A 26,259-nucleotide genomic window follows, 5' to 3' on the forward strand; every position below is an offset into this window, starting at 1 on the left:
TATATCTAGCTGTAACCTCTCAGACTCGCACACTAGCTCAGGCTCCTTCCCCTTCAGAGAGGTGACATTCCACGTCCCAAGAGCCAGCTTCTGTAGCCGAGGATCGGGCCGCCAAGGTCCAATTTGTGATACCAGGAACATTTATTGAGTTTGTCTACTCTCACCTTTGAAGATTAACTCACACACAGAGGTAAAACATACACATACACACAGCAGTCATATCCCGGCAAAGTCTTGAGTAGACCAGTTGTCAGTCACTACATAATATTCGGCATAAGACTTTCAATATAGGGATTCACTATCACCAGCTCTAACAAACAAACAGATGTCAAAACAACATATAGAAAAGAGCAAATCTTTTGTTTATATGCTACTTACTAACCAAACTATGTCTTGCTATGTCTTGCAGTTGTTCTAATTTTTGACCTTAATAGCCTTGATAAAAGATGTGAATAGGATAGTAGCCATGTAACTCACACTTGGCATCCATTTATTATTTCAATCACTGTAGATAAAATATATAGTATAGAAAATCTAAAACAATGTGATATTTATTAATGTATAACAATACCAAATAGATGCAGAATGATGGTGCAGTGGTAGCACTTCAGCCTTGCAGTTAAGAGACTGAGGTTTTCCCTACTTGGAGTCTGTATATAGTCTCCGTGTCTATTTGGGTTCCCCTGGGTGCAGTTTCCTCCCACAGTCCAAAGGCATGCAGGTTAGGCAATCCTAAATTGGCCCTAGTGTGTGGTTGGAGTGGGTATGTGTGTATTCACCTGGGGCCTCATGTATAAACGGTGCATACGCACAGAAATGTTGCATTAGAATGTTTCCACGTTCAAATTGCAATGTATAAAACCTAAACTTGGCGTAAAGCCACGCACATTTCCACGGTACCTCATACCCTGTCGTACACAAGTTCTTCGTTCGGTTTTGCAGACTGGCGGCACCCAGCGTCAAAGCAGTACTACTGTTCCTGTGTGGTTACCCTTTCTTTCTTAGATGCACATTACTGACGCGGCTTTATAAATAAACTGAAACTAGCTGCATATTGTTTATTAGTGTAATGCATCTGATTGTAATTAACCTGTAACAATATAATGGTCCAGGGAATAGCCATAGTATTCCAAATACCGTAACTGCTTTAGCGTTGTTACTCTCACTGCACCTTCTTTTTCTGCTTTCAGCTGCTCCCGTTAGGGGTTTCCACAGCGGATCATCTTTTTCCATATTACTCTCACTGCACCACTCGGAGTATTTATATCACTGTTTCTGAGTGGGGAATCACAGCAGCAGCTGATTGGAAAGAGAATCATCGGTATTACAGCATCAAGCCCACTTTGCCTCAGCCACGGCAAAACGTTTCAAAGCCTTTCTGACCTCGCGGTTCAGAAACAGTTTCATCCCAAGAACTTTAAACATAGTCAATCAGTCCATCAAGTGCTCCTTGTAGAACTGTTTGTACTTATAAGTACAATTACCTCAATGTAAACTTGCACTTCAGTTATAATATTGCACAACCTGCGCCACTTTATAAAGCGCGTATTTACATATGATGACGATATCATTTTTAAGATGAAATGCAGCAAAATATGTTGCTTATATTATACAGATAAAATTAACTTAATTTAAATAATCTGTATTGTTAATAATTAAACATGTGAGGACATGGTGCCGCAGCGCTAGCTAGTTCAAAGATTGATCCTGATTGATTGCTGTATGTTGGAAGGATAGATGGATAGAATAATTAAACACGTACTACGAAGATATTTCAATGTTCCTTAAAAGTTCTGAAGAATCGTCGTTGTAAGCTTACAGATGGCTTAACATCTATTACAAAGCTGATTGTGTGGTGATTGGGTATTTGGAGAAGGAAAAGTAAGGACAGGAATTGGGGGTTAGTACGTTTGAAAGAGACAGTTCCGCCACTGTGTTCCCATGTTTAATAACATGCTTTCATTCCTATCATCATGAAAAAGATATCACGTATACATCTCAGTATTTTAATTATTCAGACAGCTGTAATATCACGAATGTAATTGATTCTATGTCCTGTTGGAGAAAGAGAAAGCCAGTTTAAGAACCATGTAGTGATTCACACACAGTACAAAGAAGATCAAATACAAAACAAAGCATTTAACATGCTACTTTAGTTACGATAGGATTTGAGAAACTAGTAAATTAATCGATTTTAAGATGAAGTTTATGATGTTCTACTTTAATGACAAAATAAACTATGTGATTAAAGTGGAAATTTCAAGATTAAAGTTGACATTTCCTGCTTTTTTCCCTACTGTGTGCCTATTTTTTTTTTCTCTGTACCCTAATAAGCTTTCATATGACACTCAGACGTTGGGCTACGACTCGCCTTTTCAATGTGACTTGGATATGTGACTTCTTTTTTATTTTGGGTACTGTGCGACTTTGTGGACTTGAGCTTTCGAGTTTCTCCGACACTCTGGCACTTAATCAACTTCCTTTTGTTGATTATACCACTGTTTAAGCCAACAAATACTGTAGTAAGTTTTTCCTTTGCCTCCATTTGGTATTCGCTGAAATTCTTATATTTTCTCCCATGCTTTTCCCATTGTCTTTTCACAGAAGGCTGAGCTTAAGGGCTATTAATATTGATTTGCATATTCAAAGAGGCATACTTCTGGGAGGAGTTGGGGTGGGACAGAAGGAGCGTGCATGTGCATTTTCACGCTGATTTATGTAGCGGAAGAATGTGAAAGTTGGAGTACGCACAGACTCCTGCATCTAGATTTTTCTGTGCGTAAGCAGAAACACATATGAGAGGACCTGTTATCTTCAGTTAGTATGAGACAAAGCAAAGTCAAATAACAGATTCATAAAAAGTAAATATACAGTTTAGAACTAATAGGAAATAATTACAAAGTTCAAAACCCATAAAACAGCAGTTAACTTAATACAAGGACATGATACAAGTGTATCTTTTCCCCAGGCATTGGAAAATAATAAGTTGGCAAAAAGTATACTTTTGTAAAAGTGTCGGTTGTATCTTGAACTTTCTGCCGTTTATCAGATACTCTTGGTAGACTGTTTAGAACCATGTGCAATTTGGATGCTTGATACCAGAAGAGGAGTGAATACAAAGATTAGAATGTTATACCTATTGTGAAAGAGGAGTGAGGTGGCTTTAATGCCACTGACCATTTTTAAGAGGAATGGCAACACATATCCTGCTATCAACAGAAAGCTTCAACCAGGTCACAGATAGAGTTTATAGCATGTCAGTTAACACTAAATACACAATAACAACAATATTAAGAACAAACTTCTTGAATAAAAACACAAAAACTAAGTTTTGCAGTGTCGTTGAAGAAAAAATCCGATAAGAGCTGTCACATACTTGTGATTAGGAGACAGTTTATGGGCCGGAAAAAGTGTGATTATCTGCCAGACCAGTGGTTGGCACTGTCAGATAGCACTTTCTCTTTTTCCTCCTCTGCAGACCATCAGAATAAACTGATGCTCCTGACTTCACTTCTGGTCCCGGCTCTCTTTACCTCATTTCCTCTCCAGACCATATATACATGCCGTATTGTTAGCCACAGTTCAGTTCTGTATTGAGTTTGGTCTGAAAAGACATTATTATTTCTTTTTTTCAATATTTTTTTAAGTATACGGGGTGTTTACTTCAAACCATCTTTGTTATGTTTGTGATTTCTTCACAGAAGCACACCTAAGGACATCAAAGACCAGAAAAATGTCAGAACTAAGCCATGCTTTAAGACTCACATTTTTAATAAGGCTGGACAACACAGGGTAACAAAAGGCTGTGAACAATTATCCACAACAGAGAAGACTGCATTAAGTTCTATTAATATGAGCTTCAATATTTTTGATTCAATATTTCTCAATTCATACTAGGAATAATTTAATCCATTCAGGGTAGCAGGAGGCCAGGGATGATTACACTGAGAACAGCCCTGGACAGTGTACCAGTCAATCTAAGGATGTACCCACAATTACACTAGGGACATTTTAGAGTTACCAATTAACTTAATCCACTTTTTTGTTTTTTGGAATGTGGGAGGAAAAGCCACCCAGACAACAACCTGAATGCTGGATCCTTGAGACAGTGCAGTGCACTGTCTATAATGTTTAATTTATAAAGTTTTCTTTTTGGACCATTAGCAGGGATTCAGTATATTCAAGGTACTGCACTTACTTAGGCAGAATGTGTTTTTGCCTTCTTTTTGGGCTGCTAGTGGCTATAACGACACATTTCCTCGTGATTTTTTGTAATACGATTTATAGCTACTGCAGCCCACCTGTCAGCTTTACCTAAACATGTTATTGTGTGTAACCTAATATTTTTGTTTATGATGGTTGTCAATTTCCAAAGCACATAAGAACTCCAAATAGATTTTGTGAAAGGACTGAGTTTGCTTACTGTATAATGATGAAGCAGACAAACTAAGTTTGGATTTTATTAAATTCTGGAAGACTGCTTTCATTTTCAATACAAAAAAAAACTTTCGAGTAGAAAAGATTTAAATAACTTTGCACTCACAGATACTTCACTTAGTTAAGGGAGAATTTAAACCCCATAAATGGATTAAAAGTGAAATGTTTTATTCTTTAAAAGTGCTGAGTGATGTATTTGTAGTTTAGACCCTTATTTTTAAGCATTAGACTTTCAAAATGATTATAAAATAACTGCATTTTAGGTTAGTTGGGGTCAAAAATCAAACTAAGCTTTGTCACACACATGCACATGGGAGGCAGCTAAAGGGCTTGAGTAAGGGCCATTCCGAATCAGACTGGGATGTGGCAGAGTGCATTGACTTTTTTTTTCCTTTTCCTGCAGACCTTTCATGGGAGATTCCACCTGGCCCTCTTGACATCACTTCTGGAAACAAGCCAATGGAAAAAGACCTTGCTGGCTCCAGCCCCTGTGATGTCACGTCCGAACTCTAGCCTATGGTTGAAGACCCTTATGAGCCGGACCACTTTGACCTCACTTCCTGTCTTCCCCTTTAAAAACCTCCACCTTCTCCCTATTCCCTCAGTTCTGTTTTGGACTCGGTTTTGTACACATCAGTGCTGTTTACATTTCCACAACTTTGCAGCCAGCATACCAAATATACGGGTTGGCTGCCCCAAACCTCGCTATGATTCAGAGTGGAGTTTGTGACAGCTTCTACTCTATCAATTTCCAGTTTAGAGTCAGAAGCTGCATAGGCAGGAAAGAATCACTCAGAGTATTCCATAATTTCTTTCTCTTTGCAACAAAAAGGTTGTTTCATCTATTTTTTAAACAAAAAAGGACTTTCAGGTGGTATATAGGGCCACTGCAACCATATGCCATTAGCACGTAAGTCCAATCACAGTCTGATAACAATCAATGCAGATGCTGTGGAGAGAGTTTCCAGCTAAATGTTTCTAGGAGTCACCATCTCAAAGGACCTGTCATGGACTGTCAACACCTTGGCTATAAAAGGCAAAGCACAACAACGCCTCTATTTTCTCAGGAAGCTAAGGAGAGCTGACCTCCCCCAGAAGCTGCTGGTTTCATTCTATAGATGCACCATAGAGAGCATCTTAACTAACTGCATGATGGCCTGGTATAACAGCTGCACCAAGGCTGCTAAAGAAGCCCTGCAGCGGGTCGTAAAAACAGCAGAGGCCATTATTGGGACTGAACTGCCATAATTTGAACTCTCATATAAGACTCGCTGTGTGAGAAGGGCCAAAAATATTCTCAAGGACAAAACTCATCCTGGAAATTCTTTGTTTGAGCTCCTGCCATCAGGAAGACGCTTTAGGTCAATCCGTGTATGCGCAAACAGACTAAAAAATAGCTTTTTCCCATTTACCATAAACTTTCTGAACTCTGAATCTCCTCAGTCTGAGATCATTTTTAATTGAATATGTGCAATAAGCTATATTGGTAATGTGCAATATACTAATGTATTACAATATTGTAATAACTGGTAGTTGAGTTATTAAACTTCCCGGAGCTGAACTTTGCTACTAACTTCCCCTAAGCTGTTTGCTAGCACCTACACGCAGCTGTACCTAGCTAATTAAGTAGGCGAACACTCGTGTCCCTTACACCGCACGACCCTGAGTGTCTCCGTAAATAATTGCATAGATGGAATATCTAGCAAGACACAGCTCTGTCCTTTTTTTACCTCTTTAATAGAGCAGAGAGTCAAAAACAAAGCTTAATACATGCAAGGCCATACATGCAAGGGACACAGTTGGAAACTTGTTAAGGGTAAATTTCGCACAAACATTAGGAAGTTTTTCTTTACACAAAGAACGATAGACACTTGGAATAAGCTACCAAGTAGTGTGGTAGACAGTAAGACGTTAGGGACTTTCAAAACTCGACTTGATGTTTTCTTGGAGGAAGCAAGTGGATAGGACTGGCGAGCTTTGTTGGGCTGAATGGCCTGTTCTCGTCTAGATTGTTCTAATATACTGTATATAAGGCCATAGCCAAAGTCATTCATCAACACATCTTTCTCCATAATGGTAACTGTACACTTTTATATAACTGGGCTGCAAATGAACCAAACTCACCCAAACTAACTTGAACATAAACACATATAACATCTCTAATGCAAAAGAAATCGACTGCCTTGCTTAAATAACACAAAAAGTACACTCTAAAGAAATACCCATAATGCACCATGCTGTTAGCGCTGACTGCCGGGTCATTACAATATAGAATATGTAATGTACTATTCATTAACAGGTGCAATAACAATTTATGCTGCTGTACTTTGAGCAATAATAATTTCCTATGGTTACTTGATCACTTAACACTGTATACGACATATTTGGAATTATCTGACTTTTTTTTAAATGCACCTAAGGGCTATCACAAAAAGTCATTTCCTTGTGTTACACAATGCCAATAAAGTGCTTGAGCTTGAAGTCTTCTGTTGGTGATCTTGTCAGCAGCCCACAATTCTTGCATAAGCTGCTCAGCACAGGTCACCTACAGTCAGCAGTCTGACATTGCAGCTCTTACTGAGCAGAAACCAGCTTTGATGTGGCAACTCTCGAAAGTATCACACTTCATTTCTAACTATTAATTTACATGTTCCTCTTTGAATTACTGTTCTGATGATTTTAGTCTACCCATCTACCCTTAAGGATGAATGCATTGTATAATGTATTAAGTATTATAATGTTGTTGGACAATATGTTTATAAAAATAATTATACTAAATGAGTTTAGTATTGTAAGGTGATGGTGGGCACACTGAGCCATCACTAAGTACAGAATGATCAACAAGGTGGCAAAAAATCTATGAAAAGGGGTCTGTGTTATAACCAAAGCACACAAAATAGGAATAAACAGAAGGGGGTCACAAAGGTACACATATAAACAATGGGGCACTGATGCCTCTTTATCCAGGTGAGTCACTCTGTCTATCATGGCTGGCTTAATTCATTCCATTTAATAGCAGGAAAGGAAAGGGTGTTGACTTGTTATGCCACCTGTAAGTACGAGAGTCTTTGTGGAATTTGCACTTTTAAATGTGATAAATCTATTCTTCTAGATCAAGTACCCACTCCCTCCCAAAAGGAGAATGACTCATCGGCTTTGCAACTAAACTGACATACAGCTGTGAATGAATTATAAGCTGTTATCCTTATGGTCTTTGAAACTGTACAGAAGTTTTTGTTGCGACCATTAAGTTAAATATGGGATTTGATCTTCACTGCACTTAAAGTTTCATCTGTCAGGTTTAGTCATCATAAACGTTTTTGCTCTTTTGGATGTCCAAAATACATTTTTCCAGAAGGAAAAAATGACATCTGAGTAGTAGATGTGGCACAGTTATCTATAATACAAGTATATTTTTCCAAATCTAACTTTATATGCTATATATTTTTTAGTATTATTGCATGTTTTACAGAGGCCTTTATTAAGGGCCACTTGCGAGATCAAGATTTATTTCATTATAAATGCCAGCACAGACTGATCCAGTATAAGCATTGTACTAGGCAGTGAGTGTACTTTAAAATAATTTATAGTGTGCAATGAAAATGTTTATAATTCCACAGTCTGCTGTAATAGTCATTGTTCCTCTATTTGCAATTTACAAGTCAAAATGTAGGAAATGCCCAAACATGAGTCACTATGCTGCTGCCCTTTAGCATTATGCTATTTGTAGCAAACAATTAATGACCTGCTGTAATTGTAAAGGGTAGCTCTGTTGGTTACACAAATCACTCACACAAGACAATGAGAACATGATGGATGACGTCTGTGTTTTGATCATTTTGACATTTTTTTTAGGGTGCACTTGTGATGACAATGATAATTGCAAAAATCACAAAATAAACAAGCAGCAGTATTTTGAAAAAGTGTGGATTATTACTATAAACTATACATCCAGCTATCTTGAATACATAATAAATAAATTAATTGAATTACTATTATCAATTTTTATTAAACCAAATGTGCTGCAAATTAAACTGTAAATAAAAGTCAGGAGATTGGTGGCACTATGGAGCACACTGTTGCCTCAGATGTCAAATATCCAATAGTAAGACACGCTGCCTTTGTGGGGTCTGCATGTTATCCCCGTGTTGCTTTGGATTTTCTTAGGCTACGCTACTGTCATCTCTCATCGAAACACAAGCTGGGTGGGAAATCCGTGCCTTTAATTTGGCCAAGTGTGGGTGTGTTTGTGAATGTTCCCTGCAATGGGTTGAAATCCATATATAGGCTTTGTCTCTCCACAGGTATAGTATGCAGTTTTGGGAGTTAAATTATTAAACTCTTTTTGTTGCATAATGGTTACATTTTTATATTTTTAAATATGCTAATATAACGATCTTTAATTCCTTTTGTGTGCATATTTATTCAGTAATGATATTAAAGTACTGCCTTAACTGTATTTGTACAAGAGTAAGTCAAAATGACTATAAATTGTGAGGATATTTCATGAAGAACGCTATTAAATATAAATCAAGGGGGAATGCAATTCTGCTTAGTGGTGCTGTGAACATTCTTAGTCACTACTCTACAAAGACAAGGCTGCACCAGACAGTGCACAGGGGACAGCAACCAAGAGCATCGCAGGATTAAAGGCCATGTACTACTTGTTATAATCAGGTTTATTTTTGAAATTTCTGTGATATTGTTTTGCATCTTTCATGGAAGATCTGGCTCTGTTTGTGTTTTTTTAAACACAGGAGAACCCAAACCTAATACTTAATTTTACTCAGTATGTTTCTCCATTGGTTACATTTAATTTGTTTTCTATCGACACTGCTGTGTTGTGGAAATTTTGTGTATGGTCGCTATCCAGGCATTGCCAAGAGCGTGTGTGATGTCATCAAAGTGACTGTATAAAGGCTCACGCCAACCAATGCCAGGTATCCGAGATTAGAGATAGAAAGGGCAAATTTTGGCAAGTGTCATTTTTGGTTACATTTTCTGATAAAGAGTTAATTGCTGCAAAATTCTAACAATGGCTTTTGGTTTCAGTTTTTGAGGGCATCATGTACAATAGAATTGATCTCCTGGTTGCAAACTTGACTAGGTTTCATTTTCAGCTCCCATTTACAAGCGCCTTCCTGTTTCACCTTGGCAGTACACTACTAATGGGTTAAGGGGATTGAACAAGAAGGCTACCTGAGGACTTAGAAGCTTTCTTCTGCTAGGGGATTCATGTTTACAAAGGCATCAATAAAGCTGATCCAACATAATTCTGTTCAGTTAAATAGCGACTTACACTGGTGGAAACTAAGTGAATACTGTACTGACTTTACAATGTGACAGCAATCAAATGTAATAGTCCAATCGGGAGATGGAGTCAAAGTCAGAAACAGGCCAAGGTCAAAAATAAGCAGTCAAATTTTCAAACAGGCCTAAGATGTTAAACAAAAGTGAGATAAACAATAAAGGAAAAGTCAGAAGCCAGTAGGTTTTCTATGCCAAAAATCTTGTTAAAAATAGTAGTGAATTCATAGCCAGAAAATCAGGATACACTAATCAAGGAACACTGAAGTATTTTCTTTAAAAATGCACAAACTTGCATGATCAGGAAATGTACAAATCTGACCTATACACCTTTGACCCAATGATGTCATGTACCACACACTTGCAAATATGCAAACTGGCACTGCCTATAATGCAAACAAAATGGTGCCATGGGAGAATGTATTTCATTGTTAACATTGTTAGAAATTTTACAAAATAAAAACAAAATGTAACCTTAGCTTCTCAAATCTCAGAACAAAGCCTTGGTGATATTTAAAAGTCAATAAATGAGAATAGAAAACATATGTCAGATAATGACAAATAGAAGATGGAATCAGGGAAGAATATTTTTCAAGAGTTGTTGGAATCTGGAAACAACTATTGAGACACACTGGCATAAATAGACCTTATTAGCTTTTAAAAATGTCTCAATGAGGCATTGTGTTTTAAAAATGAGTTAGGTAACAATGAGCATAGTGGAATACTTGTTTGTAAATCTTAAGTTCTTATATTTGTTATGATTATCATTACTATTTGTTTTGCTGTTTCAAGGATGCATTCAGGTAATCAGTTCAATGTATCACTTTGCATTAAGCAATGGAAAGTAAAAAAAAGAAAGATTTAAAATAACAGTTTGGCAATGTTTTGTATTTAAGGCAGATCTGTCTACCCTCTTCAGAAAATTCACTGTCAATTCCCATAATAAATCTTTATGAACTACAGCCCAAAGAATTTATGGTTGTGCTACAGACATTTTAACTAACTTTATTTTTATCCTTAGAACATAATCATGACACTTTAGAAACTTTGTCCTGGACAAGAATGAGTCATAAGATTTAGTTATGCCACTAATATGACAAACAAGACACTTTGTGTTTTGTTGAAGTGCTTTTTCTTAACTGCATAACTTAAGGCTTTAAGAGCTAATGCCACCTGCTTTATATAACAAAATGGTAATTTATAGATGCGTTTATATGCAACATCAGAAACATGTATCTAGGAATGACAAGCCAATTGATGTGCTAATATATAGGACTGATGTATACAATTATTTTATCATCTAATGGTATAAAAAATACTTCATTCCAGTATGAATGAAAAACAGTTTAGTCATACAAAACAGCACTAGGAAGAACATGGCGGCAGTTTTGGATTCAACGGATCGAGACTGACCAATTGACATTGACAAATGCTCATTGTACTGTGTAGCTTTTGTGTGTGATTTTCCAAAAACATTTTCTCTAGTTGAATTCCTAGTTCCTATAACTTCAGTTAATTATATTTTTATTTCAGTATCCTTATTACAATATGTACTGTATGTCAATTCAATTCAGTTTATTCTTATATAGCAAATAATTTACAAGCTCAGAGTAGCAGATTTGGAGGTGCTCAAATACCACATTATATATTTTATGGACAGCGAGGAAGGGCTGGCATCCTAGCCAGGTTGGCTGGCTGTACAGTGCCTGGTTAGGAGACCACATTAATAGAAGAATGGTGGGAGATTGTCTTCAAGAGACTTATGATCCCACAGACACACTGGATGGCAGCAAGCCTGTGGCTCTGGTCCTGTTTAGACACCAGCAGGCCTAGTTTACAAAAACTTAGAAATAATATAATCTTCAGTTATACAAAACAGACTTTTCAGGGAACAATTAACACTTGAATTACCAAAGCCTATGAAAAAACTTGTAAACCCGGTCCTCTATAAATCCATTCGCACCTCTCTGTCAGAGTCTTTTGTGTTGTGAATGTATCAATAAGCACAAGCAGCAACCAGCCTACTATCCCATCCTCCCACCTCCACAGAAACAGCAAAAATCGCTCTCCCAGCTCTGTTTATCTGGGAGTGAGGTACCGGGAGCTATATAGTGTAAATAACACCATTATTTGGAACAGATGCATTTCATGTGTGTTCCGTATCTACACAGATCTATGTAAGTGCAGCATGACAGAGATGTTGAAGACATACCTAAAAGACACACTTTTTTCATGTTTAGGACTAACTATAACATTTTGATATGAAGTGTATAATGTGTGAAAACTGAAGTCCAAATATTAAATAAGCACTTTCACAAAAGTTATAAATATAACAGAACAAGTGTGCTTTTATTGAAGACTATAACCGAAGAAAAAGAAATCGGGTTAGTGTACTTCGGTGTCATGACTGCCTTGGTTTTTACAGTGGTTTGGCACTGCTTACTCCTAATCAACAGGTTGCGGGTTTGAGCCTTCCCACTTCACAAAATAAACGTTTTGAGTAGTGAGCTGCTCTTATTGTTTCTATTATACAATAAAAACATACATTTTACATCAAAAATCCATAAGTGCTGGCATTGTACCTTTTTAAATTTTAGTTTTTTGGAACATTTCCAGTAATGATACACTGTGAGCACATATACAGTGGGATGCAAAAGTTTAGGCAACCTTGTTAATAGTCATTATTTTCCTGTATAAATCGTTGGTTGTTACGATAAAAAATGTCATTTAAATATATCATATAGGAGACACACACAGTGATATTTGAGAAGTGAAATGAAGTTTACTGGATTTACAGAAAGTGTGCAATGATTGTTCAAACAAAATCAGGCAGGTGCATAAATTTAGACACCGTTGTCATTTTATTGATTCCAAAACATTTAGAACTAATTATTGGCTAAAAATTGGCTTGGTAAGCTCAGTGACCCCTGACCTACATACACAGGTGAATCCTATAATGAGAAAGAGTATTTAAGGGGGTCAATTGTAAGTTTCCCTCCTCCTTTAATTTTCTCTGAAGAGTAGCAACATGGGGGTCACAAAACAACTCTCAAATGACCTGAAGACAAAGATTGTTCACCATCATGGTTTAGGGAAGGATGCAGAAAGCTGTCCCAGAGATTTAAGCTGTCTGTTTCCACAGTTAGGAACATATTGAGGAAATGGAAGACCACAGGCTCAGTTCAAGTTAAGGCTCGAAGTGGCAGACCAAGAAAGATTTCGGATAGACAGAAGCGGCGAATGGTGAGAACAGTCAGAGTCAACCCACAGACCAGCACCAAAGACCTACAACATCATCTTGCAGCAGATGGAGTCACTGTGCATCGTTCAACCATTCGGCACCCTTTACACAAGGAGATGCTGTCTCCGCCCACAGCACAAACAGAGCTGCTTGAGGTATGCTCAAGCACATTTGGACAAGCCAGCTTCATTTTGGAATAAGGTGCTGTAGACTGATGAAACTAAAATTGAGTTATTTGGGCATAACAAGGGCGTTATGCATGGAGGAAAAAGAACACAGCATTCCAAGAAAAACACCTGCTACCTACAGTAAAATATGGTGGTGGTTCCATCATGCTGTGGGGCTGTGTGGCCAGTGCAGGGACTGGGAATCTTGTCAAAGTTGAGGGCGCATGGATTCCACTCAGTATCAGCAGATTCTGGAGACCAATGTCCAGGAATCAGTGACAAAGCTGAAGCTGCGCCGGGGCTGGATCTTTCAACAAGACAACGACCTGAAACACTGCTCAAAATCCACTAAGGCATTCATGCAGAGGAACAAGTACAACGTTCTAGAATGGCCATCTCAGTCCCCAGACCTGAATATAATTGAAAATCTGTGGTGTGAGTTAAAGAGAGCTGTCCATGCTCGGAAGCCATCAAACCTGAATGAACTATAGATGTTTTGTAAAGAGGAATGGTCCAAAATACCTTCAACCACAATCCAGACTCTCATTGGAACCTACAGGAAGCGTTTAGAGGCTGTAATTTCTGCAAAAGGCGGATCTACTAAATATTGATTTCATTTCTTTTTTGTGGTGCCCAAATTTATGCACCTGCCTGATTTTGTTTGAACAATTATTGCACACTTTCTGTAAATCCAATAAACTTCATTTCACTTCTCAAATATCACTGTGTGTGTCTCCTATATGATATATTTAACTGACATTTTTTATCGTACCAATGATTTCTACAGGAAAATAATGACTATTAACAAGGTTGCCCAAACTTTTGCATCCCACTGTATAAAGAGAGAGATACACTTACTATCAAGACACACACACATACACTTATATACTATATATATTAGTAATCTATATATATTGTTCTTTCATATACCCCCTTTTATCAAGTATTTGTTCCTTCTTTCAGCCTTAAAAGAAGCTCTGTTAAATTAAACAACTTACTGAAAATGCTTATTAAGCATTCAGCATGTTTTAGTTTTTAATTGTTTTCTGTCCTTTTATTCCAAGTCAATGTACAACTGGCATTTCACACAGTATATTGCTTATTTCTTTGTTCTACTGAGAAATTTGAATCAAAATTCCTTGCTTGAATTGTAAATATTGTGTTGGGCGGAGTGGTGACTCTGATGCTAGAGATCTACACTGGCAATCAGAAGGTTGCTGGTTCAAATTCCGTAAATGCCAGAAGTGATTCCACTCCGTTGAGCAAGGCCCTTAACCTGCAATTGCTCCATCCTGGGTATAACATTAATCCACATCCAGCCCTGCAAGTAGGCCCTCCAACCCTCAGGGAATACTTGGGGATTGGTGACAGGATTGGCACTTCAGCCACCATAAAAAACCTCACACTTTTCCATTCCATCTGAACTAGTGTGGTGTTGAGGTGTCCCCCATTGCATGGCTGCACTCTGAACCTAATCTGGGATCCAGAGGTGGTTTGGCATGTGGTGGGTGCTCCTAACCACTCTCCTCATAGTACATATTGAGCAAGCAAGTAAAGCATTACAAGAGACCTTTTCCCTCAAGTTACTTCTATGTTTTCATGTTAAAAAATAAACCAGACAATACTCAGTGCTTGAGTTCTCCTCAGTTTCTGACTTTTGCTGTGCCTCTCTGACTTTAAGCATTGCGTTTGGCATTCCAGCTATTTTAACCTGTTTTCACCTTTTTGACCTTGAATATCATCAGCCCCTATCCCTCCTACTGCTGGTTGGCCAAAATGGGGTCACTACTTTGATAAAGCCACAATATAAAATGCCTCCCAAAACTAGTAGAACTGATTTGAGGAATTTTATAATGATAACCTTGACAACAAATGACTGCTGATTTCAAAATCACCTCTGAAATTTTGTATCAGTAATTTCAATGTAGCAACAAGTAATTCTACCTATGATATTTAAAATGATTTTTGAAGTTGATCGCCTGTTCTTAGACTCAGACTGAGCCCCTATTGCATAAGTAATTCAAATGGTAACTAGAACTGAAAAGTGTAAAAACTAGTAGATTTGAACACTCCAACGATAAACCGTATGGAACCTTATTATATGACAGATATGAAATACTGTTTAGAACTGGCAGATTAGTTTACTTGGAAAACTGTAAATTGATGCGGTGTGAGTGTATGAAAGTATTTGTGTAAAGGTGATCTGTTATTGTCTGGTACCCCTTCCAGGGTGTATTTCTTCCATTATGCCCAACACAGCTGGGAAAGACTCCAGCCTTCCATTACTCTAAACTGGATTTAGTGGAGTCGGAAAAAAGTTGCCGTATCTTGTATTGTGTTTCTATAATCAGCATTAGCCGATTTATTTTACAATTCTAATTTTAACTTTATTTATTTCACATTTTTAAAACTTGTTGATGAAATATTAAAAATGAATTCCAATGACCTGTCATGCTGCATCCTTACAGCTATGGAGGCTCAATATCCAGCTGAACCACTGTGTGTGTGGAGTTTGCTCATTACTCCTTTTGTCTGGCGTTCTTCCACATCCCATATAAATGTGTTAGGGTTTTGAAAATCAGTAAACTGCTGTGATGTCACTGAATTCATGTGTATGTGTGTGTGCATTCATGTTATCTATCTTAATCCTGCCTTCTTATTCATATATCGGTAGTACACAATGATGTTTAATTTAGTAAATTAGTGTACAACTGTACATGAAATGAAATTTGAATCATTTGATATAGATCCTCACATCAGTACTATAGAAATTACTCATGTATAATAATCAAATATGTACAAAACCGGTCAAGCTTTTAGAACACTCACATTTTTTCAGTTTTTATTGAAGTTTAAGCAGTTCAAGTCCACTGTATAATCTCAAATAGTACACAGGTAAACTATAAACCAAGATTAAAAAAGCTTAGGTAACCAACAAATTAAAATAATACAATCTTCAGTTACACAAAACAGACTTTTCAGGGAACAGTTAATAGGGTTAACAACATACAGGTTTTCTGCACCAATGCGCGTGAATTAAACCTTGAAAGTTTATGTAAACAATTCCTACAGATGACCCAACTATTGTTGATTACTTACAAACCTCCTGCCTTTATAAAGGCATAGTTGGAACAAAATGTGTTGTTACACCCTCTGAAGCATTTTTTAACAATATTGCCTGTATGCTGCTATAATAATGGTGAGAAAAGGCCAAATAACAAAGTAAGACAGATGGACAATTATAACCCTTTAGAGCAGGATTTCCTAAACTTTTGTTTTTCTTGTGACCCAATCTTGGCCTTCTTAGTGTCTTTGAGATCCATCTCCCCTTGGAAAATCACCACTGATAGCAGAGCCAAGTTGATTGCTTGGTCAGCCTGCAGCAATCCAACGCAACACATATCACAAACCATACGCAATCCATTCTATTAAATGCAACAGTGATTTGAAATCCTGCATGACCCAATGGCAGCCATCCTTAAGAAACACTATAGTGAAATTACAAGTAAAGTCAAGGAGTCAGAGAGTACTGTTTACTACACCACCAACAGGAAATTGGGAACTAGAAAGAAACTAAAAGGAGCAGGTCTGACTGACCCAAAGCCAAACAGAATCAGAAGACACGCTTTACTTCAACAGCTGGCATGACAGGTGCCTCATAGGACAACAGCTTTAACACTGCTTAATAGCTGTTCAGTATCCTTATCTCCAACTGTTTATTTGGTCTAACCTTTAATTTCAGAGTGCATTGAGACTGAAGGTGGTTTCTAATCCAGAAAGCCCCTTTGTCTTAATTTTAAATTTTAGCAATGGCCTTGTGACTGCCACTCTAGCTGTCAAACCAGTGGCTTACTTTGACCACTGTCCTGGAAGCTGGCAGAATTGATTTTTCTCATGCGACCTGCTGTCTTGACCAGCAGGAATCTGTTGCAGATGATGTAACCGTACAAGGACTATCAGTATGTAATTGAAGTAGTGAGGCCCACAAAAAAGGACATGCATTACATGTGCCCACTGCTATGCCAAAAGAAAATACACTTTATTATATAAAACAGCCTACGTCCTGGTCTGTGCTGAATGTCTGATTGCGGCCCTGTTTTATCCTGCTCCTAACCACTCCCAAAAAAATTCCTTCTCCTTTCTGCCCGCGGACCTACATATTATGTTTGATCCAGGCCCAACATGTATACTGTGTGTTTTGAACTTGTAATCAGTGTAACTTGTGCATGGCATAGGCTTTGCTTAACGAAAAGTACACATGGCAATTTGACTCAGTAGACAGATGGGCAAAGCCATATTGCTATTTACCACTGAGTTACAAGTCCAAAAGGTGGCCAAAAACAAAAGTACACATCTACAAACAAGTAAAAATAAATCTATACTAATAAAAGGCAAAGCCTTCACTGACTGACTCACTGACTGACTGACTGACTCACTCATCACTAATTCTCCAACTTCCCGTGTAGGTAGAAGGCTGAAATTTGGCATGCTCATTCTTTACAGCTTACTTACAAAAATTATGCAGGTTTCATTTCGAAATTCTACGCATAACGGTCATAACTGGAACCTACTTACGTACATATATACGGCCATAGCCTGCAGCTCGGTCGCCGTGTGAGGCGGAGTTGCGTCCCTCATCGTCACACCTCCCACATAATTGAGTGCCTGTCCATATAAGGCCGTCCGTCAGCAGCAATCCAATAGACACGCTGCCGCTAAATATTCGCGGGTGAAGGACTGTGCTTATGCAAATGAAGATGAGATGGTCAGGGATAGAATAGTGTTTGGCACAAACTCAGTGAAAGTGCGAGAGAAACTTTTAAGTGCTGGGTCTTAGCTAACATTAAATAAAGCCGTGGACATCGCAAGATCGCACGACATAGCACAAGCACAGCTGAGAACCTTCAATGCATGTACTCCGAGCGGCTCACGTGAACTGACTGTGAATGCAGTACGCAGAGAACAAACAAGAGCTCCAAAGAGCGCTGAACAAAAAATGCATTACACAATTGAGAAGGCAGCAAAAGAATATGAAGCGAGTGATGCATACAAGCATATTCATAAGTGCAGCTACTGCGGAAACAAAGCACGGTGTAAACCTTAAGTTTAAATTAAGTTCATAGACACACTGCCGCTGGCGTTTGTCATGCCTACGACGAATACAATATTCACAAGATACAAGTTTAATGAAAAGACGCATTGCCGGGTCTGAGCTAACATTAAATAAAGCCGTGGACATCGCAAGATCACACGAGATAGCACAAGCACAGCTGAGAACCTTCGATGCATGTACTCCGAGTGGCTCACGTGAACTGACTTTGCAGGACTGGGAAAGGTAAACCCGTGCATGCAGTGTGTGATGTCTCAAAAAAAGGGGAAGATGAGCTGTTTATTGATGCAGTAAGAAAGGAACAACCCTTTGAATCTGAACAAGACTTTGTAGACATATCAATAGAAAAGCAAGGTGTAAAGCTTAAGTTTAAATTAAGTTCATAGACACGCTGCCACTAAATTTTCGCAGACAAATCCACAACTTAATACCAGGAATGCCTGTTAAACATCTTAGATTCACAAGTACCGATTTGGGTAGTGAACACTTCGATGAATGAAACCTGTTATCCTTACAACAGTTGACAAAAACGGAATATAACTTGAACACAACACATCCTCCAAATATGAACTTGATTGAAAGAAATAATGATAATCAAATCCTTGATGACAGCAACACTAATAACAGTCACAAAACATTTACATTGACAGTCATGTTACATTATTTTTAAAATGTTTCCTTTTCTTTTTCATAACTTCTTTAACACACTACTTCTCCGCTGCGAAGCACGGGTATTTTGCTAGTAAGTAAATAAATATAACCTTTGTGTTTTCTATCATGATTTAACAAGTATGAAGCCAAATGAGCCATTGATAGAGCTGTAATGTGGAACTTAAAGCTCTTCTTCACCCTGAAAAGCGCAAAACGTCAGATAAATCATAAGTGAAAAGCTATTTGGTGAGGCTAGTTTCATTATGTTGCAAAATGTTCCAATAAAAGTTATCATTTCTACAGATAATGAGAACTTCTCCTAAGTTATAATAGATGTAGCTGTCTTCACTTCTGCCTCAAATGTAAAGATGTCTGATGTGCTAAAAAACATTAATATTAAAATTGTATGTTTTTGTGCTACTATGAAAGAAAAATAGCAGTCCTTAACACTAGAATTACCAGAGCCTACGAGAAAACTCATAAATCCGGTCCACCTTAAATCCATTCACACCTCTCCGTCAGCATCTTTTGTCCTGTAAATGTGCCGATTAAGACAAGCAGCAAGCAGCCTGCTATATTATCCACCCATCGCAGACCATTCACAAAGTTCTCCCAGCTCATGCCTTGTTTGCTCATCTGGCAGTGAACTTGTTACAAAATGTAGGCATAAACTATAGAATGTGTGAAGCCTGAAGTCCAAAGATTAAATAAACACTTTCACAAAAGGTTCAAGGACAATACAACAGCTTCTGTGGCGTAGTGGTAAGATTTGCTAACTTGTAATCAAGAGTACCCGATTCAATCCCAACTGCCTCCTTTATTTGCCATTTTCAGTAGTGAGCTGCTCTTATTGTTAATATTATACAGTGCACACATACATTTGGCTTGTGTCTGTAACAGACCGTGTACATTTATAGTACTGTACTTGTAAAAGTTACCTTTTTTTTTTTACAATTTTATTCTCTCAGTCACGATACATACTACCGCCCTAGGGACCTAATGCTGTTAGTTTTTATTTGAAACTGGGGATAACTGTAGATGTGAGTGGTGTTTTGAGGCAATGGAACTGGACATTCTCTGATCTGGAGGGATAAAAGCTGACACACAAACGCTGGTGAATCTGCCTTCTTCGTAAGTCACTGTCACTTTATTTTTTTTTTTATTCAGTGTTATTGAGTGTTCCTGCTCACGCAGAATTAGTATGCACCTTATGATTTATGATATCAAAAAAACAAAACAAAAACAGAGACGTAGGTATATATGATATTTGGAATTATTCATTTTATGACCATTTTTTTATTCATTTTTATCAGGTCAGTTCAGCGCTATATGCAATCATCAAGTTCAAATGTTAACAGTTCTCACACCCGCAAGGACAGTCCTTCCTCTCTATGCTGTGGTTTCTATTACACACCTGAAAGAAGGAGACAATATATGTGATATTTTGAAGAAATCATTTTATGACCTGAATAGTACAATAATAATGCAATATTATTTGACAACGAACAGCGTCAGATCGGGTGTGAATTTACGCTGGCGCTGTTACTTAGAGTCAGATCAGGAGTAGGGGGGTGTGTTGATCGTGATTGAGAGAATAGAACTGAAAAAAGCTAACTTTTACAAGTACCATAAATTTATACCCAATGTCCCATATATTTGTCTCTTTCTTTTTTTTTTAACATTTGATGATTGCATATAGCACTGAACTGACCTGATAAAAGGTCATAAAATGAATAATTCCAAATATCATATATACCTACGTCTCTGGTTTATTTGGTTTTTTTGACATCATAAACCATAAGGTGCATACTAATTCTGTGTGAGCAGGAACACTCAATAAAACTGAATAAAAAAAAATAAAGTGATTGTGAGATACGAAGAAGGCAGATTCACCAGCGTTTGTGTGTCAGCTTTTATCGCTCCAGATCAGAGAATGTCCAGTTCAATTGCCTCAAAACACCACCCATATCTACAGTTATTCCCAGTTTCAAATAAAAACTAACAGCGTCGGATCCCTAGGGCAGTAATAATAATAATAATAATAATAATAAATTTAATTTATATTGCACTTTATATTTTGGCAATCTCAAAGTGCTACAAAGTAAAAATAAAAATGATAAAACAAGAAAATCTATTTATACCATCCATCCATCTTCTAACCAGCTGAATCCGAATACAGGGTCACGGGGGTCTGCTGGAGCCAATCCCAGCCAACACAGGAACCAATCCTGGACACAAACACATCCAGCACACACTAGGGCCAATTTAGAATCGCCAATCCACCTAACCTGCATGTCCTTGGATTGTGGGAGGAAACCGGAGCACCCGGAGGAAACCCACGCAGACACAGGGAGAACATGCAAACTCCACGCAGGGAGGACCCAGGAAGCGAACCACTGTGCCACCGTGCCGCCATCTATTTATACATTAACAAAATATCTTTCTAAAAAGATGAGCTTTTAGTTTCCTTTTAAAAACATCAGCTGACTGTGTGGCTCTCAGGTAGTCAGGGAGGGCGTTCCACGGTCTCTCAGTCACAGTAATATGTATCGTGACTGAGAGAATAAAAGTGGAAAAAAAAACGGATTTAAGGTGGGCTGGATTTACGAGTTTTCTCGTAGGCTCTGGTAATTCTAGTGTTAAAAAAATTACTAAGTAGTTAAATATAAACTATGACATTCAAATTGATCAAAATGTTACATTATAAAAAGTAAAAAGGAATGTGTCAAGTTTCAAATTATTTCTCCCCCACAGGCTTCTTCTTTGAAAAACGTTTCAAATAAATGGACATGCCTGCTTTGATGAGTGTGCGACTAAGACAAGAATATGTACTGTTCATGCAAGTAACAGGCAAGATGCAAGCCTGTGGCCCAAGCATAGTGGAGCATGCTACTTACCCATTCCCCATAAAGGTAAGTCAAAACAGACATGAAGTGAAGGAAGAAAAAAGAACTCCACCATTAATTACAACATGCATGCCTTACGAACTGCTACAGTATGTATATGCTGCCAATGCCTGTAATGAGTCATTTGAATACTCATTTTAAAAAAAACAAAACAAATTGAGGCAATACTGTACCACAGACACACGTATGGTGTCTTTTCTGGCTGTATGCTTTTACAGTGAAACAGTACTGACAATACTTATTTTACATGTGCATTGTAATAGTAAAATAAGCATAATATGTAATATACATATGCCATATATATACCTGTACATATATATATATATATATATATACATATATATATATATATGTATATATATATACACTCACCTAAAGGATTATTAGGATCACCATACTAATACAGTGTTTGACCCCCTTTCGCCTTCAGAACTGCCTTAATTCTGCGTGGCATTGATTCAACAAGGTGCTGAAAGCATTCTTTAGAAATGTGGGCCCATATTGATAGGATAGCATCTTGCAGTTGATGGAGATTTGTGGGATGAACATCCAGGGCACGAAGCTCCCGTTCCACCACATCCCAAAGATGCTCTATTGGGTTGAGATTTGGTGACTGTGGGGGCCATTTTAGTACAGTGAACTCATTGTCATGTTCAAGAAACCAATTTGAAATGATTCGAGCTTTGTGACATGGTGCATTATCCTGCTGGAGGTAGCCATCAGAGGATGGGTACATGGTGGTCATGAAGGGATGGACATGGTCAGAAACAATGCTCAGGTAGCCCGTGTCATTTAAACGATGCCCAATTGGCACTAAGGGGCCTAAAGTGTGCCAAGAAAACATCCCCCACACCATTACACCACCAGCCTGCACAGTTGTAACAAGGCATGATGGATCCATGTTCTCATTCTGTTTACGCCAAATTCTGACTCTGACCATTTGAATGTCTCAACAGAAATCAAGACTCATCAGACCAGACAATATTTTTCCAGTCTTCAACTGTCCAATTTTGGTGAGCATGTGCAAATTGTAGCCTCTTTTTACTATTTGTAGTGGAGATGAGTGGTACCCGGTGGCGTCTTCTGCTGTTGTAGCCCATCCGCCTCAAGGTTGTGCGTGTTGTGGCTTCACAAATGCTTTGCTGCATACCTCGGTTGTAACGAATGGTTATTTCAGTCAAAATTGCTCTTCTATCAGCTTGAATCAGTCGGCCCATTCTCCTCTGACCTCTAGCATCAACAAGGCATTTTCGCCCACAGGACTGCTGCATACTGGATGTTTTTCCCTTTTCACACCATTCTTTGTAAACCCTAGAAATGGTTGTGCGTGAAAATCCCAGTAACTGAGCAGATTGTGAAATACTCAGACCGGCCCGTCTGGCACCAACAACAATGCCACGGTCAAAATTGCTTAAATCACCTTTCTTTCCCATTCTGACATTCAGTTTGGAGTTCAGAAGATTGTCTTGACCAGGACCACACCCCTAACTGCATTGAAGCTACTGCCATGTGATTGGTTGATTAGATAATTGCATTAATGAGAAATTGAACAGGTGTTCCTAATAATCCTTTAGGTGAGTGTATATATATATATATATATATATATATATATATATATATATATATATATATATATATATATATATATATATATATATATATATATATATATATATATACACACATATATATATATATATATATATATATACACATATATATATATACAGTATATAAATACTTAGATACCTATATACACACGGGTGGGCAAAAATAGGTTTGTAGTTGTGAGTACGCAAAGCCAGCAATTTGAGCACTTATGAGACTGTATCTAAGTGCGTTGTGTTATTGTGACATTCTTTTGAGTTAATAAAGCTATTGTAATAATCATAACCTGCATGTATTTTTCCATAAGAGCAACTGTAAATCTACTTTTGCCCACCCCTGTATATACTGTATACCCTCAGGCAAACCCTGTATATTACTAAACAAACATAACAAGCACGAGTTAATGTGTGTTGCAAGTAACGTCTTCATAGATAAGAGGCTATCATTAGACTGGAGAAAGATGGTTATGAAGGCGATAAGGTGGAAGGGATGGCCCCAGGAGCCCTAGAACTGGAACTGATGTCATATGCGCTCAAAATGTTTGTCACCAGAGGGAAGGACAGGAGAAATGTTTGAAGGCAGCACCAGCCCCTGACTTGGGGTGGATTTACAAGTTGTCTCCAATACAGTATACTGTATACAGTATATATTTAGCTTATTTTTCAGTAATTTTCTTAGGTGTTCAACAATGCTCTGCTCCCGACCACAGAAACAAAGTCTAATTGCTTGAATTTATTCACTATTATATTCAATAATATGTAATATTATATCATTTCATATTTAAATGACTGTAAATTGTTTGAATATATTGTGTGAAAGCTTGCATTTAGCCATATAATGTAATGCTGAAGAGTAACAAGTATATTTTTTAGACCCATATGAAGAATTTTGTCAATAAACCTCCATTTGTTTTTAGGCATCTAAAGTACAAACAGCCTCAAGTAAAAGATTCTAGCAGTGTTTGAATGTTTAATCCAGATATTAAATACAAACCTGACAATCAAATCCATTACAAAAATAAAACTGATACTTTTGTGCAAGAAGGAGATTATCAGGTTTTGAGAACATGAATATTGATAGAATTTTTGGAATACATGCTTTAATGAAATGAACTGCAAAGTGGCAATAAAAAGGTAAAAATATCTTTCCAAGAGCAGCTGATAGGAATAATTCATGTAAAACAGGAGACAAGCATCTTATTTAGTGAAGTACAGATCCAGCAGTTCGTGATGTTTGCACATCAGAAAACAATACTACATGCTGCAGTAATGTCCTTGACATTGCTTATATGACATTTTCTTTCAGTTGATATTTACTGATGTGGCCTTTTTAAAACATTGCTGTAGCAAGGGTTATGGTCTCGCATGCAGAAAGGATTCCGGATTTACCAAGTCAACTTTATCCCAAACTTTAAACATAAATAGCACTAAAAAGTTCACATCATAATACTGAAAATCAATTGATTGCAACAATGGTTTAAGAAATTAAACCAATAAAGAAGGTGTAATGATTATGTCATGCCCTCATGGTCCTTCTTGTTAAATGCTGTACTTGTATTACACTTGACATTAGAGCTAAATAGACTTGCCTTTTAAATACCTGGGCACATCTCCTTAACAGTATAAAGTAGAAGGCAAAGCTTGGGATTTCATCTTATCCTTTTGAAAGAAATTCTACATGTTGCAGATCTGCAATCTTTTACTGTTTACTGACATCTGTGTTTATCTGAGGTTGAACTTTTTTTTTGGACGGGCCCTGGATTCCAGTAGGGCCTTATGGACTTTGTAGTCTTTACGCACGGCCCTGCTGGATACCGTGGGGGCCACTGGGAGTTGCTGTAGGAGGGCCCGTGGACTTGTATGTGCCCTATACCCCGGAAGTGCATCACAATCCCAGGACAGGAAGAGACGGCGTGCTTCCGGGGTGAAGATATGGATTGTTTACCCTGACCCGGAAGGAATAAGGACTTGTGGACTGTTGGGCAGGAACACCTCCGGGTCAGGGGATATGAAAGGACACAGAGAAAACCCAGACGCTGAGCTGAGCTGGGAGGTAGAGGGGCGAAGTTTCTGGGCGAGGAGGAGTGATAATTGTGTTGAATAGTTTATTTATGATATGAATAATGTGTAGTAGAGGGTACTTGGTGCACGTAAAAGACAATAAAAGAAGACTAATTATATCTTCACTTAGAGTCCAGTGTGATACCTGAGGGTTCAAGAGGTGGATCAGAGCCTCACTGTCACAAGTCTAAAACCTACTCAAGATAAGCATATATTGTGATGTTTTTTCATGTGTGCTTATTTTCACAGGATGTATGTTTTTGTGGGTTTTGGTAGTATAGCATATAGTGTGTGTCTCCTTATTTTAGATTGAAATTGTTATGTAGGATCCTGAAACATCAGTTTTACATTTTATTAGAACAGGTAGCATCTTGATGCACAATCATTCATGCCACGTGCTGTAAATAATACCAGGGTAGTCAAACGTAAATAAAGCCTAGCAAAGCAAATAACAGACCAATTAAAAATGAAAGTCATGCAATCCTATTTGGTGACCTATTACTTTAAGCACTGCTATAAGTGTATTTGAGTCTGAATAAAACAATGACTCCTTGAAATAGCACATATAGAGCAGTATTAAACCAACGTGATCCAATTTGGAGTTGCAGAGGCTCAGAGCCTATCCTGAAAACATCTGGTAAACAAAACCGCATCAGAGGAACACAGTCACACTCACCAAGGGATTTGGGAGAAGAACTGGAGAACCCGAAATGAAACACAAGCTGACACAGGAAAAAAGTGCAAACACGTGAAATTTAACCAGGTGTGGGAT

The sequence above is a fragment of the Polypterus senegalus genome, chromosome 3 (genome assembly GCF_016835505.1).
Source record: "Polypterus senegalus isolate Bchr_013 chromosome 3, ASM1683550v1, whole genome shotgun sequence".
In the NCBI taxonomy this organism is placed as follows: Eukaryota; Metazoa; Chordata; class Cladistia; order Polypteriformes; family Polypteridae; genus Polypterus; species Polypterus senegalus.